We start from the raw sequence: 17,022 nt of genomic DNA, 5'->3' as shown, positions 1-17,022 counted from the left end.
CCCCCGCCGTCATCGCCCCGCCCAATACATCACCAAACCCCGCCCAATACGTCACCAAACCCCGCCTCTGTTGCCGTTAGCCCCACCCCCCGCCGGCCGAAAAACCGCCCAAAACCCACGCAAAAAAAGTTTCCCGCGGCGGGTTGCAGAAAACCGCCCATCTGGCAACCCTGAGTGCAGCACTGCTGAAAAGCAGAAGTGAAGTGCTGGAGAAACAATACTTTTTGCTACAGTTACTCTTTGGTTTGCTACATGTTGATTGACATTGCCACTTGTTGTCATGCCTCCTTTTCCAGGGGCAGGTGAGATATCAGTCAGCCCTGGGTGGTACCAAGACACGACTCCACGTCTTCTGTCTTGGTAAAGTTCCTTTATTAACTCAAACTCAGGTCCATTCATAAACTAAATTATTTTACATTTATGCCTAGGTGCAATCTTTCAAAGCCCTGAGCATTCAATCACTAAGTTCATATAGGCCCTGCCTAGGGCAGCCTTAGCAAATGGGCTCAATTCAGCCTCCTTTTTCCCGTTTGCTTCCACTACAAACGGTTATACAGTTCTTGGAGGAAAATTGGTTCACCTGTACAAAGCAGGATCCTGTATTGGCCCCTCAGTCACTAGTATTGTGAAATAAGCCCCATACAGACCCAAAGTTCATTTATCCCTCAGAATGTAGTTCTTCTGGAGATGAAGTTCATTTATAATGAACAGTTCACCGCTTTCAGTTCAAATCACTTTTCCTTCACCCCCTATGCATGCAGAGCTTGAAGGGACCCCCCCACCCTTACTATACCAGCAACAAACGCCTGGCATCCACCCATCTGGGTCAGATTTGAAGAATTCAGTGCATGTCATTTGTTCAGGAACAGTTCTCGTAAGGATCCTAGCGCTGGCTCTAACCTTTCAAACTCCAAGACTTCCCTCTATGAATCCTTCTTCCACTTCTGAGCCAGGTTAGAAAGTAGGGCTGCTATAAATCCTTTCAGTTTTTCCCCTTTTACCTTGACCAGTACAAATATATCCATAGGCTCGGGCTCAGACGCTTCACCTCCCTGGGAAAACTCCTGAACCTCCACTAAGGACTGTCAGTCCATCGGTTCTTCCCTCTGACTCCTCCAGCTACCTCAAATTCCCTTGATTAGCTCTCCAGAACCAGTCATCACTCTCCCTTTCAGGAGCCTGGGAATTGTAGCTCCTATCTCTCCTGGAAGGATCAGGTGTTCTATCCCGGGGAATCTGGGAACTGTAGTCTTCCTCCCTCTCAAGGGAAATGGGAGGTCTATTCCTCCAGTGAAAGGTAGGTAATCTACCCTGGGGAAGTTGGGATTTGTAGTCCCTTAAGGCTTCTGGGTAAAACTTGCCCTTCTGGCTTCTCTCCCTAACAACTTTCCTGCCTATTTTCCTAGGCTCCTCATACACTGTTGCAAATTTGAAGTGATTTTGAAATTCATTAAGGGGCCTTATAAATCTTTCTCTCTCTCACACTCTTTTTCCCAAGAAGTAGTCAGATGCTACCAGGCCAGCCCCCAGGGATAAGCAGTGGTATTCCCTGTGTCTATCTTAATAATGGTTTGTGGACTTTACCTCCAGTAACTTATTCAAACCATTTAAAAACCCGGCTATACTAACTGCTTTACCACATCCTTTAACAGGAGATGCAGAGCTGAAGTATGTATTGAGTATAAAAATATTTTCTCCTATTTGTTTAAATTGTTTACCTCCCTTAATCTGAGCATGTGAATGCCTCTTTTTAATGTGGATAAAGGAGGCACACACACTGAGTAACCTACATGTAATTTCAGACGTATTTCAGGAGGATAATTTTCAGTCTCAACATTTCACCATAAAAACAACTACTTGCTCTGGTAAATGTCTCTGAAAATTGCCTTCCTATTGTACAATGATAGGAGCCCAAGAATCACACTATGAAGTAATTATTGCATTCAGACAGTTAATAATGCAGGAAATACACTTAGACCGTTCACATTCCAAACAAAACAAAATTAATATGGGGAAATATATTTTCACCAGTATCGATTCTCATTTTGTTAACTTGAGGTATCTCTCCCCCACCCCAAAAAAATCAGCCCTTAAAACACTGTTCTTCATTCTACCTTCTGCATTCAGTTCTGCAAATGTTCAGCTGTTTTACATTAAACGAGAATTATAGACCAGTTTGATACAATTAAACATAACAAGGCACATATGGGTAGAAGTACAATCTCCTTATGCAAGTGTGACATGGAGTTTGCCAGATGGCATAGAATTAATTGGTTTCTGGTGAAATACATGGAGAAAGGTATGATAAAGGAACACCTGTCAATTTACCTTAACACAAATATAAGTGATAACAATTATTTTGAAGACTGAATACTATATTGCTGGGGATACTATAGAATATACTCCCAAGAGGGCTGGAAAAAATTTTACTTTATATAAATTGGTTCACTCCAGAAAATTGCAGGAGGACAGAAATTTCACTCATCCCCAACCATTCTTATTAAAATCTATCCCACACCCACTTGTACCTGCTAAGATCCATTCCATCCCCATCCATCTCTGCAATTAATCTCCATCCCAACATGTACTCACAGGGGCCAACGTTATTACTTATTTGCTCACAGCTCTCCATTTCCTTCTGACCCCAACAGTCTCTGGAGCTTTTTTGATGGTTTTCACTATTCAAGGATAACTGTTCCAAGCCTTAATTTGGTGTTCTGGCTGCCTCTCTAGGTATTGCAAGCCTCATTCTGGTGCTCCAATTGCCTCTCATTGCTTTCCAAGCCTCATTCTGGTGATCCAATTGCCTCTCATTGCTTTCCAAGCCTCTTTCTGGTGATTCAATTGCCTCTCTCATTGGTATCAAAGCCACATTCTAGCATTTGCCAGATATCTTGACTACACTCCCATGGGAATCCAGTAGCAACTTCTTTCATCCCTGTGGGAATCCTGCAGTATTTTTTTCCCATCCCCACAGGAATCCTGTGGCAACTTTTTTCATCCCTACAAGAATCCTGTGGGTTCTGTAAGATTCCCGTGATCCCCATTCCTGTGCAGCTCTCTAGTTCATTTAATGCACATTAATGCATGTTGTTCTCAGTGGGAATTGTTTATTAATTATTAGGGCTGCACATTAATTGCAGTTAACACTACAATTAACATGTTAATTAATTGTGCTTAAAAATTTAATTGTGATTAATAATTAATTGTGCACTGCCCGCCTTTTGCCTCCCTCCCACACCTCCTTCCACTGTGCATTGGTCCGGCATCCCTCCCTCCCCTCCTGGACCTGCCCACGACTCTCCCCGCACCCAACTCACTGATGTGCCTTTTTGAACAGAAGTCTTTGGCCCTGCAGGCCAGTGGCAGTCGTATTCATAGGCTGCCTGCAGCCTGCATGTTCTTTTCCTTCTGACCAGGGCCACCTCTTCTGATGCAACTTCCTATTTTCAGAAGGGGCAGGCTGGGTCAGAAGAAAGGCCTGTGCAGGATCAAAGCATTCTGTTTAAAGGTACACCTGGGGAGGTGCAGGTGTGGGTGTGGGGAGAGAGAGCAAGCCTCAGGTAGATCTAGAAGGGGGGAGGGAGTGATGCTGGACCATGCACATTGGGGGGAGAGAGAAGGTGGGCAGTATGCCTTTAAAAAGGTGCACCAGGTGGGGATGTGAGTGGGGACTGGGGAGGGAGAAATGCCAGATTGGGAGGGGGAGGGAGAAAATTGAGAGAACCATGGGCACCATGCAGTGGGGGGTGTGGGGAGGAAGAGCAATAGGCAGGTCTGGGAGGGAGTGATGCCAGACCATGCACAGTGGGGGGGGGGGGGGGGGGAGGCATGGGAGCGAGGAAGAAGGTGGACAGCATGCTATTATAAAGGTATACTGGGTGAGGGGTGCAGGTGGGGAAGGATAGATGCTAGACTGTGAGGGGGAGGCACCACACGGGGGGTGCTGGGAGCAAAAGCCACATGCTGATCTGGGAGGGGGGAGTGATGCCAGACCATGCACTGTGGGAGGAGGTGTGGAAGGAAGGCAGAAGGTAGGCAGCAAGCACTCCAGGTGGGGGGGGGGGAGCAGGTGGGGAGGTAGAGATACTGGACTGGGAGGGGAAGGGGAATTAAAGGAACCATGGGCACCATCCAGAAGGAGAGACAGAGGGAATTGAGATAAACCATGGGCACTGTGTGAGGAGGGGAGGGATGGAGAGGGGAGGGGGGAATTGAGGAGAATTGTGAGCACAGTGGAGGGGAATTGAGAGAGAAACATGGGCAACATGTAGTGGGGAGGGGGGAAGAGAGGGAGGGAATTGAGAGAAAACCATGGTCAATGTGCAGTCAGGGGAGAATTGAGATAGAACTGTGGATAGGGACAAAAGAGGAGGGAGAGATGCTGGACTGTGTACAGAGGGAGGAAGAAATACAGAGAGATGTCAAACGGGGGGAGGGGGAGAAATACAGAGAGATGCTGAACTGAGAGAGAGAAGGAGGGAAGGAGGGAGGGAAGTAGATGGGGAAGAGAAAGGAAGATATGTTGGACTCAGAGGGAGGGAGGGGAGAGAGAGAGAGAGAGAGAGTGGACCTAGGGTGGAGAGGGTGAAGGGAAGGAAGAAAGAAAGAGAAGTTGGACTCTATGCAGGGGGCTGGAGAGAGGGAAGAGAGAGATAATTGACCTGGGGTAGAGAGAAGGGAGGGAGAGATAGTTGGACCCAGAGGCAGGAGAAAGGAAGATGTTGAGCCTTTAATCAGTGACAAAGCTGGGGGGGGGGGGGGGGGCTTTGAGACATGAGTCCCCCACCTTAGGTTCAGACCCCTCCAAACTGCACTACCCATTCAGTAGCTGAAGCCCTGCCAGCTGAAGAAATCCACTGCCTGGGTCACTCCTTCCTCCTCTTATTGCTTCAGAAGGGAGAAAGTCAGCTGCATGCCTCCAGCCATCAATGCTTGCATGAACTGAGCATGCTCGGGGAATGCCAGCATCGGTCTTATTTACTAACCTTTTCCTAATAATTTCTAGCATCCTGTTTGCTTTTTTGGCCGCCGCCGTACACAAGGCAGAAGATTTCAGCATAGTGTCTACAATGATATCTAGATCTTTTTCTTTAGTGCTGACTCCCACAGTGGACCCTAGCATCAGGTAACTATAATTTGGATTATTCTTCCCAGTGAGCATCACTTTCCTTTTGCTACTTTGTTCCTTTCAGGATGGACTGGATTACTGATGCTAACCTTAGTGCCCTTTGCATAGAATCAATAGGAAAGACACCCAGGTCCATTTCTGAGCACACTGCTGCTAAGTTCTGCTACTCATGCCCCCCCCCCCCCTTCTACACAGGAAGTTACATTACAGGGGGTGTGGCCAAAGGAACAAGCAGTGGTGCATGCAGAGAAATAGTCCCACACATCTTTCCTGTTGATTTTACCATTACTGGCAGCAACACTAGCAGAAGGATGTGAGATAATGAGCAGGAAGGAGGAAAGGGAATGAGACATATACTGCCTTTCTGTGGTTTTTCCAACTACATTCAAAGTAGTTTACATATTATATACAGGTACTTATTTGTATCTGGGACAATGGAGGGTTAAGTGACTTGCTCAGAGTCACAAGGAGCTGCAGTGGGAATTGAACCCAGTTCCCTAGGATCAGAGTCTGCTGCACTAACCACTAGGCTACACCTCCACTCAGGAGGAAAGGAAAGAAAGATAGAGATGGGGTGACCTTAGGAAAATGGAAGGCTGAGCATCCAAATGGCAGAAGAAATTTTATGCGGACAGGTGCAAAGTGAAGCACATTGGGAAGAATAATCCAAATCATCGTTATCTGATGCTAGGGTCACCTTAGGAGTCAGCACCCTAGAAAAAGATCTAGGTGTCATTGTAGACAATACTATGAAATCTTCTGGCCAGTGTGCGGCAGAGGCCAAAAAAACAAACAGGATGCTAGGAATTATTAGGAAAGGGATGGTAAATAAGACTAATAGCCCTGTTTTCTAAGCCATGCTATAGGCACACTGCATTTTTAGCGTACGCTAATGCAGGAGACACCCATAGGAATATATGGATGTCTTTAGCATTAGCATGCGCTAATTTTTAACATGTGCTGAAAACATTAGCACACCTTAGTAAACAGGGCCCTAAGAATTTTATAATGACTCAGTATCACTCCATGGTGCGATCTCACCTTGAGTATTGCATTCAATTCTGGTCACTGAATCTCAAAAACATATAGTGGAATTAGATAAGGTTCAAAGAAGCGTGACCAAACCGATAACGGGGATGGATCTCCTCTCATATGAGGAAAGGCTAAAGAGGGGATATGATTGAGGTCTATAAAAACCTGAATGGTGTAGAACAGGTAAAAGTGAATTGATTTTTCACTCTTCTAAAAAAAAAAAAGTACAAAGACCAGAGGACACACAATGAAATTACATGGAACTACTTTTAAAACAAATAGGAGGAAATATTGTTTCACTCTATGAATACACGTATTTAAGCTCTGGAACTCATTGCTGGAGGATGTGGTAACAGCGGTTAGCATATCTGGGTTTAAAAAAGGTTTGCACAAGTTCCTGGAGGAAAAGTCCATAGTCTGCTACATGGGAGAAGCCACTGCTTGCCCTGGGATTGGTAGCATGGAATATTGCTACTACTTGGGTTTCTGCAAAGTACTTGTGACCTGGATTGGCCACTGTTGAAAACAGGATACTGAGCTAGATGGACCATTGGTCTGACCCAGCGTAGGATTGGAACTGGGTGGTTGAGAGGGGAATTGGAGCTGGTGGTGTTGGGAGGGGGGGGTCATAACTGTTGTTGGGGGGTTTGGGAGGGGTATCAGTGATACTTGGGGTATTGAGTGATAGCTTGGGCCATAACGAATATCTATGTTACTATCTCACAACATAGACATCCATGTACTGTGAAAGAGACATCTATGTTCTTGCTTTTTGGCCGTCCATATTTTGAACAGGGTTTTTTGTTTCCTAAAATGGACATGCCTGCTGCACAAAGCTGACCATAGAAATCCATTTCACCATTTAATTTAGAAGAGGCTCTCTGTTGGCAGATCCTCTTCTAAAATATTAACATGTCTTTAGACATCCTGAGCTTGGCTTCTGATTTCCAATTTAAAAGTCCTTTCTAAAATGCTACTTTATATGTATTATATAAATATATGTTTTAAAACCGTTATCCAGATCTGCTTTTATGACAGCTACTATCAGACAGTTTTACAATAGATGACCTTTAGAAGCCAAAATTATTTTGGGAGATTTAAGCTGTGACTTACAAACTTTAGTTCAAACATGTATTTTCCCTCTGCAGGATATGATTCAGGAATACACTTCAAACAGGAATCTGGTGTTCATCCCTGGCAATAAGTCAGGGCAAAGAACAATGTGTGCTCTTACTAATATGTATTCAGAATAATCTAAACTTCCTTCTCTTTATTGTATTCAGTTTTTAGATTTGTAGGATCCTTGAGTACTTTAAGGATGTGACCTTATCAATATTAATATTTTCCTGTCCAGGCAACAGAGATTGCTAAGGAAACCTACGCATTTCCTCATAGTGCTAGTATGAATGTAGTTTTGGTAAGGATTATATTAAGAAGTTTATATACTGTAGTTTCTTCACACGTGTCATTAAACTCTGGAATTTGTTGTCAGAGAATGTAGTAAAGCAGTTAGCTTAGCAGGGTTTAAAAAAGGGGTTGGCTATCTTCCTAAAAGAAAAGTTTATAAGCCATTATTAAGATGGACTTGGGAAAATGCACTGCTTATTTCTAGGATAATTGTCAAATATAATTGGCTATACTCTACTATATCGTCTACTACTTGCAAAAACTCCTTAGTAGAGGTAAAGGTGGGAGGACAAAGCAAAACTGTTGACTTTTGTTATATGTTGGGGAAAGTCTCATACAGTCACTGGGGTGATTTTTAACACCAATTCAGGTGAACCCCTGTCTCGTGACGCTTATAATCACAGACTGACCCCCTCCTTCCGATGTTTCTTTTTTTATTCTTTGTTTTTTAAATCTCTATAGTACTTCTAGTTAAGTTGTACTCCCTTATGAGTCTAAATGTCTGGTGGTATAGAATATATCGTGGCTGAACTTATACCACTCGAATACTTATATAACCGCACTTATCTGTAGTGATGCTGTTTAGCTCGTAGTCCCAAATGTGTAATCCCTACAGGTGCCTGTTTCATTCCTTGCTGCTTTTTCAAGGGATACTTCTGCTCAGTTTCGTCGGCTTGACTCAGGACTATCTAACAGCTACTGCTTTCAGTATTTCTAGGATAAGCAGCATTAAATGTATTGTACTGTTTTGGGATCTTGACAGGTAGTTGTAACCTGGATTGGCCACTGTTTGAAACGGGATGCTGGGCTTGGTGGACCTTTGGTCTGTCTGGCAACACTTATGTTCATATTCTGAGGTCCACTTTCCCCATTTGGGGTTTTCAGTTTAATAATTGTGCATTGTTCCTTAGAATGGGGGGGGGGGGGGATGAATGCCTTTTCATTGTTAATATGTCACTCCTGGAGACTTTTCTTTCTTATTCATTTTTTTTTGTGTGTAAAATACCCATGAAATACATGTATATGCCTTCAGAGCTCTCCTTTTCTAAAATCCTGTTTAAACATTCTGGCAGTTTCACAAAGAGTAAAAACTTGAAATAAGAATTGAAAGACCAGAAGTGACTCACTTGTTCCTTAGTGTTTTTTTTCCAGGTAGTCACCCTAAATAGGGGTGGGAGGAAGTTGTTCTAATTTATGCTTAAAGCATGTATTACTCACAGTTTTCTGATGGGAATATATTGTATATTATGCTGCATTTATTAGGATAAGGCCTGGCTGTGTAGATAATTTAGAGAATCAGAAACACAGTAGTTACATGTTTATACACAGAAAGTAAAAAGAGAAGGAAAAAAGGAGTCCTTTTATTAAGCTGCTGTAAAAGTTGGCTATAGCGCGCTTTTACGTGGGTCTTTCCGCACACTAAAGTATTTTTACTGTGACAGTAAAATGGTTGATTTTCAATTATTTTAATTAATGGCGTTATGCTAATCTTGCCATTAGCGTGTGGCCATTAATAAAAATTAAACTTGTGAGTACTGTTTAGGGTGTGGAAATACACAATCCTTAGATAATACCCAGGCACAATAATTTCCACCAAATGAAAATGATTAAAGTATCTGAAGATAGTACCGTTCTGTAGTCTAGAAGGAAAAAGGCCTCACGGGCGCCACAATGCTGAGCACAGGCAAGACACGACAGAACTAGAGACCGTTTCCAGTACAGTGGTTTTGAGACTTATTTCAATATAACACTATGGACATTTAGACTGTAAGGATGCATGTTCTTCTTTTTGTGCTTACAGAAACAGTCCCGCTACCAAGACCCTGAAGCAGCTTGATGAAAAGTTGGCCATCGTTGGCTTGGGGCAAGGGAGAGAAAGAACAAACTTTAATTGAAGAACTCCCTAGTGCTGGCAGCTAGCGGTTTGAAAGATAAGTGTTTTTTCAACACCACATTTTTTTGCATTACCCTGTAGATCAACATAGCATAACGCCAAACTATGAGTGATATTCAGTATAAACATATCACTTTTTTGCTTAATATATGTGTAAATGTGTGAGGGATATCAAAAATACCACACATCACAGAAGGTTTTTTTGTCCAATGATGAACAGAGGATCTTTTCAGACCCGTTTAAGCTCCAATAGATGGTCATAATCTAGGAGCTCTGTGAGGCCTTTTTCCTTCTAGACTACAGAATGGTACTATCATTAGATACTTTAATCATTTTCATTTGGCGGAAATTATTGTGCATTAATAAAAATTAGCATGTGAGCACTTGCCGCCACCCAATTTGTCGGCAGTAGGGGCTCACGAGTTAATGCTATGCTAATCAGGTAGCATGTAGAAATGTAGATGTGCGAACTGATTAATACAGAAACACTCACAGTCTGCCATGACACGCACCTCCACAGAAAAAGTTAGTTCTTTTACTTGCGGCTTGTACACGATAATGTTAACTGCCGCAGGACGCCTGTGTGTTGTGCTAAATCCTTTTAAACTGTGTTAAACGTGTGCAAGTGCCCAACACAGCTTAGTAAAAGGGCCCCAAAATTTTTTTCATAAAATAAAACTATTTGCATTTAGATGGCATTCTCCTTGAGGGAAACCCTGGGATTAAAGGATGACTTAACAAGACACTTTCTCAAATGTTATTTAAGGCATCTATTTTAAGCCTATTCTGTAAAGAAAAGTTAGGGACCCTTTCACTTAGCAGCAGTAAGCCCACCACAATTTTGCTGCGTGCCAATCTGGATGTACTACCAAGCTACTGCAGGAGCCCGGAGGTAGCTCCCACCCCCTAGCACACACCATTTCCATCGCTATAAAAATATGTCCTATATTTCTAGCACTGGAACTTAACTGGTGGTAATCGGGCAGTGCCGGGCACTATCCGATTACCGCCAGGTTAGCGGGGGAGCCCTTACCGCCATCTCAGTTGGGTGTTGATAAGGGCTCCCCACCAAAATGACCGTGTGGTAAGTGGTTCACTTACCGCATGGCCATTTCATTTTCCCAAAAATGGACAGCCTTTTACCCACTGCGGTAAACAGGGGCATCAGCATGCATCAAAAACACTTGCTGACGCTATTGCATGCCCCCTTCTACCGCAGCTTAGTAAAAAAAAACCTTAGTGCCTACTTTTCTTTATAAAATGTTAGTGACTGATACAAACTCCTTAATTAATGGGCATAATCTCTTACACTAGGTCTAGAGCTGCTTTAAATGCCCATGCCTTCATTTTGCAAGTATGCACGTAAGTTATCGCATTTCATAATCAATATGTGTACTTGCTCGCACAGCCTATGCATCACCCAAACTCCTCCATGTGCTTGTCCACAGTAGGAGTATGTGTCATGCAAACAATGTGAGGTCATATATATGTGTGATTACCATACCACTATTTAAGCATGCTCTTGATGCCTACAAGAGAATGGCATGTTCTCAACAAGAATATAAAAGATAAAGAATGTTCATAAATATTTAGGAAATCTAAACACGAACGAAACAAAGGCATTTTGCTTACTTCTTTCTGTTTTCTTTAAAGTCAGACGTTATATCTGAAATTTACGTCCAGATTCAAGGAAGATATAAATATTGTAAATTAAAATGCACTTGGGCTTCATTTCATAGTAGTATCAGTGTTGCAAATATTCCATAAAGGACTGTTGCCAACTTAACATAAAAAGTGCTTAAAATAAAAAATTAAAAACAAAATTTATATTCAATTACTCACAAGAACGCATACATCACCATGATTACAATGCCGTCATAGCATTGCAAAGCATAGAATACTTGTTGTGACTTTTTAAAACTACTTTACATTTGAACTGTATAGCAGCAATAAATTATGTATGATGTAGTATATTATGGTTATAAAGATTGCAACATTCCAGGCATTAAACATGGCTTCATCAGGAAGAGCAACATTAGTAGTCTGCAGAGATGCCAAATGACCATTTCTAGTGGGAGATTTTATTCTGCTCCTAGATTTGCAGACACCTGCACTGACGCATATTCGGTGCCTTCAGTGTTGTTCTTACATATTAGAAGACCAGCTATTAATACCATGTTGCACTGGGAGTTGAAGTTAAAAAAAAAAACTGACTAAAAGCCTCTCAGTAGACTTATTTGGATCTGCAATGACTCAAGTCCACTGCCAATTTCCTATGAGGCCAAGTATGTTCTCTATGGTGTCCACTAGGAGAAACTATAACTTTGCAACAGAATATGCAAAAAGGTTGCATTATTTCTGAAAGAGTGTGCTCTGTGGTTTGCGCTTATGTGATAGTTTACCCATGTGCAATGTGCACCCTCTTTGCAAATTGTGCACTCTTTCAAGAGAATGTGCACTGTATTATGTCTTACCTATTAATATGTTTATATACTTTTTAATATGGTTATGAGTGTTTTTCCAGTGCTTTCCTATCAAATTAATGGATTTCTTATATGTTTTAATGAAAATTTTAGTTTTATGATGTAAACCGTTCTGTTTTGTGAATGCAATAAGAAACGGTATAGTAAATAAATAAACGATAAACGATTATTGGCAAACTAGAAAACATGATTTTTTTTATACTCATTTTCATTTCATAACGATATGGGATTTTAAGTAAAAAAAAAAAAAGAACTGACTAAAAGCCTCTCAGCAGAGTTATTGGGATCTGATCATTGACATTTCCCATATCGTTGGAAATGACTGCCCACCTCTAGTGCTTACCACTGCACTCCCCACGCACGTGCCATGGCTAACCCTGTGAAGCCTATATTATGGAAGGGAGCTCACATGGGATGTATCATGCTGCTTCAGAACTGATAGGAAGGAAAAGTTGTTTCAGCCTACAACAAGCCGTGATGACGTTTTTCCTATCCCATGATATACAATGACCTCTAGTGGACCTTCTTTAGAAAATATCAACATGGCAGCCCAGCAGAGAGAGAAACTTCTCTGATGCAGAGAATGACCTCCTGGAATGTATAAACAAGTCACCCTATGCACAAACACCTGTAGATACTCATATAACAGAGGGATGACAACTATGAGGATAGCACATAAACTGCCATAAATACTCTCTCATCTTGCTTGGGATCTCCCTACCAAATTTCAGTTCCACAGTGACGTGAGGTTTCGAACATTTCAGGGTACCTATGTTGTACATGAAAATCATATAATCAGAGGACAAAAAAAATCTAAGTTGCAGCTCACATGCATACAACAGCCACAGTAAATCTTCCATTTGGCATGGGCACTCTAATGCACCCCTTTAGAAATAATCTGATTAAATAATGCTTGCCACAAATATCGGTGTGGCAGCAAACCTTTTCTGAGGAAAGTAAATAAAAATAAGAGGAAAAGGAGGCCGTTGAACGAAGTAGCTGAAAATGTAAGGAAAATAAAGTTAGTCTTCATAAACTATGAACAACAATAACTCTAAGAGAAACTGGTAAAGTAGTCAGGAATTCAAAGATGCAAATGGAAGGAAAAATAGCAATAAAGTAAAATGGGGATCAAGAATCTTTTTTTTTTAGATTAAAGAAAACATAAAAGTGTCAAGAGTGAAGGGGAGGAATATGTTGAAACTGATGAGGATAAAGCAGAATTTCTCAACAAATACCTGTTCTATGTTCACAGATGAAGGTCTAAGAGTATGACCAGTGGCATAGCCATGAGTGGGTCCAGGTATGCAGGGGCCCACTTAGACCCAGCCAGCAGTGGTATACTTTTATTGTAGATGCTGGGGTAGGGGGAGGAGAGATCCCCAAGCCCCACCAACTGAAGACTTCCTCCTCCAGTGGCCAGAACTCCTACCAAGTTTGACAGTTGGCATTCTTCATAGTTCTTCCTTGATGTATTTTGTGAAGGATTTACCTCTCACCGGAGACAGCATTGTCTCCACTGTAATCACTTATCTTGCAAACTATCGAATTCATGTTCTAAAGAGAAAAACATCCAAAAAGTGGCATAAATCTGCATTTGGACATTTTTCTCACAAAAACTGGAATTTTTGAAACCAATTTTTAGATTTCTTTCTATGAACTCCATCAGACGTGCATTCAAATCATAAGGGGGCGTGTTAGGGGTGTGCTAAGGGTGGGATCTGAGTATTCCTAAAACTTGAACGCTTTTTTCTGCCATAATGGAACAAAACAAAAATATCCAGGGCTATAAGTTGAACGTTTAGGTTTAGACCTGTTGTATTAATGAATAAACCACAAAAAAGTGCTTTAAATGACCAGATGACCACTAGAGGAAATAAAGGATTACTTCTCCTTACTTCCCCAGTGGTCACTAACCCCCTCCTACCCACCCACCCCAAAATATGATTAAAAACATTACTTACCTGTCTCTATGCCGGCCTCAGATGTTATACTCAGGTACATTAGAGCAGAATGCAGGTCCCTGGAGAGTCCAGTGGTGGGTGCAGTGCACTGTAGACAGGTGTACCCAAGCCCATACCTCCACCTAACTGTTACACTTGTGGTAGAATGTGTGAGCCTTCCAAAACTCACAGAAACCCACTGTATCCACATATAGGTGTCCCCCTTCACCTATAAGGGCTATTGTAGTGGTATACAGTTGGAGGTAATGGATTTGGGGGGGCTCAGCAGACAAGATAACGGAGCAATTGTGAGATGTGTACCTGGAAGCATTTATTTGAAGTCCACTTAAGTGCCCACTAGGGTGCCCCATTGTTCTCCTGGGATGTCTGTCTGGCCAGTCAACTAAAATGCTGGCTCCTCCTACATCCCAATGACTTGATTATGTGCATTTTTCACTTTGACCTTTTTTTTCCACAAATGGACCAAAAAGAAACATCTATCAAATAGCCATTTTTGAAAAAAAGATATACATTTTTCTGTTTTGAAAATGGCTATATTCCCCACTTGAATTTTGGATGTTTTTAGCAACCTCAGAGATAAGTAGTGATTTTCTTCATGTCTATGTTAATAGCAGTTTATGGACTTTTCCTCCAAAAACTTGTCCAAACCTTTTCTAAACCCAGACATGCTAGCAGCTGTTACCACATCCTCTGCAACAAGTTCCAGAACTTATTTGTTTTAGAAGTATTACCACATAACTTCATGTAGTATCCTTCACCTTTGTACTTTTTGAAATAGTAAATCGATTAAGGTCCACAGGCTCTACTTTACTCAAAATTTTGTACACCTCTATCATATCCCTCCTCAACTATCTCTTCTCAAAGCTAAATAACCTTAACCTCTTATACCTGCTTGATGAAGGTGAAGTGTCAATGAATATTCTGTATGAGATTAAAGCTTGTGAAGCACCACTTTTTCAGTGAGCTTGGAGAGGAAACATAAGATGAACACTGGTCGATAATTGGAGGGCTGGGTTAGATCGTGAGAAGATTTCTTTAGAATAGGATAAACTGTTGCATGTTTCCAGGTTGAAGGCACTGAACATAATGACAGACTATCATTGATCAAGAAGAGAACTAATGGAAGTAGCCCTTGATTAGGGACATGTGAAGGGCCATTTTCAATATGATGTTTAAATCTGATGTTGGACCTTTTGCAGAAAAAGTCCAAAAATCCAGTAGTGAACATGGCCATTTTCAAATGAGAAAAATGACCAACTTTTTGCTTTGAAAATGGCCATTTGCTTGATATTTTTATGCTCAGTACCTGTGTATCATCTTGGGTTCCTCTCCTTCCCTACAGTCTTCATCTATCGAGGGCCTGGCTGGTGGTGGAATGTCTCTTTCTCTGGACATTGCTAGCCTCACCTATCGAGTGACGTCACTCGGGAAGCATGGTGAAGAAGGGTAGCGAAGTGTCAGAGGAAGTGAGTTACCTGTTTCTTGTGGACCTGCCTGCGTGTGTCATCTTGGGCTCTTCTCCTTCCCTACAGTCTTCATCTATTGATGGACTAGCTGCTGGTGGAATGCCTCTACCCTGGGACATTGCTAGCCCCACCTACTGAGTAACATCACTCGGGAAGCATGGTGAAAAAGGGCAGAGGAGCAATGGAGGGAGGGAGTTACTTGTTTCTTGTGGCCCTACCTGTGTGTCATCTTGGGCTCCTCTTCTTCCCTAAAATCTTCATCTATCAAAGGACTAGCTGCTGGTGGAACTGCTGATGTCACTCAGAAAGCGTGGTGAAGAAGGACAGAGGAGCGCCGGAGGAGTGACATGCCAGAGGGGCGAGCTCCTTAGGATGCTCCTTTGGGGGAACTTTGGTTGGATTTGGGAGCTATTGTGGGGCCTGTGAAGTTAAGTTGGTGGTAATTTGTGTTAGATATGGCTGTGATAAAGGTGATAATGGGAAGGGGAGGTATGGGCAATTAGCTTCTGTACAGGTTAGGAATTTTTCTAATAGGAGCGTTTCTTCAGCCTTGATTGATGTACATTTGCTGTCAAAAGTGCAGATGAAGAAAAAGTGTGTTAATGTTGGTCTTATAAATGCAAGGCCTATTAATGGGAAGGCTGTTTTTGGTGCATATGATTGTTGATGGGAATTATGATGTGTTATGTGTGACAAAGTCGTGGTTACTTGAGTCTAAATAGGATGTGTGTGAAACAGTGTTGTCCTGAAGGTTATGAATGGGAATGGGTTTGTTGGATAGGAAGACGTGGGGGAGGAATTGAGTGGGGTAATTGTGCATGGCCTCCTCCTCCTCCTCCTCCCCCAGGTATTGCCTTATATTGTAAACATCTACTTTTTAGGCTTCACTCCTTAATTGGACTCACTTATGCACTCTTATTCAAACTGTTGCAAGTACTTGTATATAGAACTAGCAAAAACAGGCACATCCATGTATAATCACTGGCATTTATGCATGGAAGCTGCTGATTTCTGCCTCTTTCTTTCTACACTTGTAAGCTTTTGAAATTGTTGCTCCTGTTGTGCGTACAGCCAAATGCAGGTGTGTTTGCTAGCATCCTTTTTACATATTTTATTAAAGGTTCTGCATTTGTAAAATATTGGGGGAAACTGTGAACATCCTGACCTGGACATCCGAATTCCAACCTCAGGGGCCCTTTTACTAAGCCGCGTAGGTGCCTATGAGCGCCCAACATGTGCCAAATTGGAGTTACTGCTCGGTTACCACATGGCCCCTGTGGTAATTTCAATTTTGGCGCACATCCGCTACACACATCTGGAAAATATTTTTTATTTTCTGGAGCACGGCAGCTAGACGCAACAAGTGGTATTTGATGAGCGTAGACCATTACCACCCAGTTACCGCGTAAGACCTTTCCACTAGGTCAGTGGCTTGCAGGAAGGTCTCAGACCCAAAATGGACGTGCGGCAATTTTCATTTTGCCGCATGCCCATTTTTGGCAAAAAAAAGGTATTTTTTGTAGGTGCGCTAAAAAATAATTCTATGCATCCCCAAAACACGCATCTACACTACCGCAGGCCATTTTTCAGCACACCTTAGTAAAAGGACCACTCAATGTCCTAAGCAAAATGCAACGCTGCATGT

The sequence above is a fragment of the Microcaecilia unicolor genome, chromosome 6 (genome assembly GCF_901765095.1).
Source record: "Microcaecilia unicolor chromosome 6, aMicUni1.1, whole genome shotgun sequence".
NCBI lineage: Eukaryota > Metazoa > Chordata > Amphibia > Gymnophiona > Siphonopidae > Microcaecilia > Microcaecilia unicolor.
Note: the sequence above shows the minus strand (reverse complement) of the source record.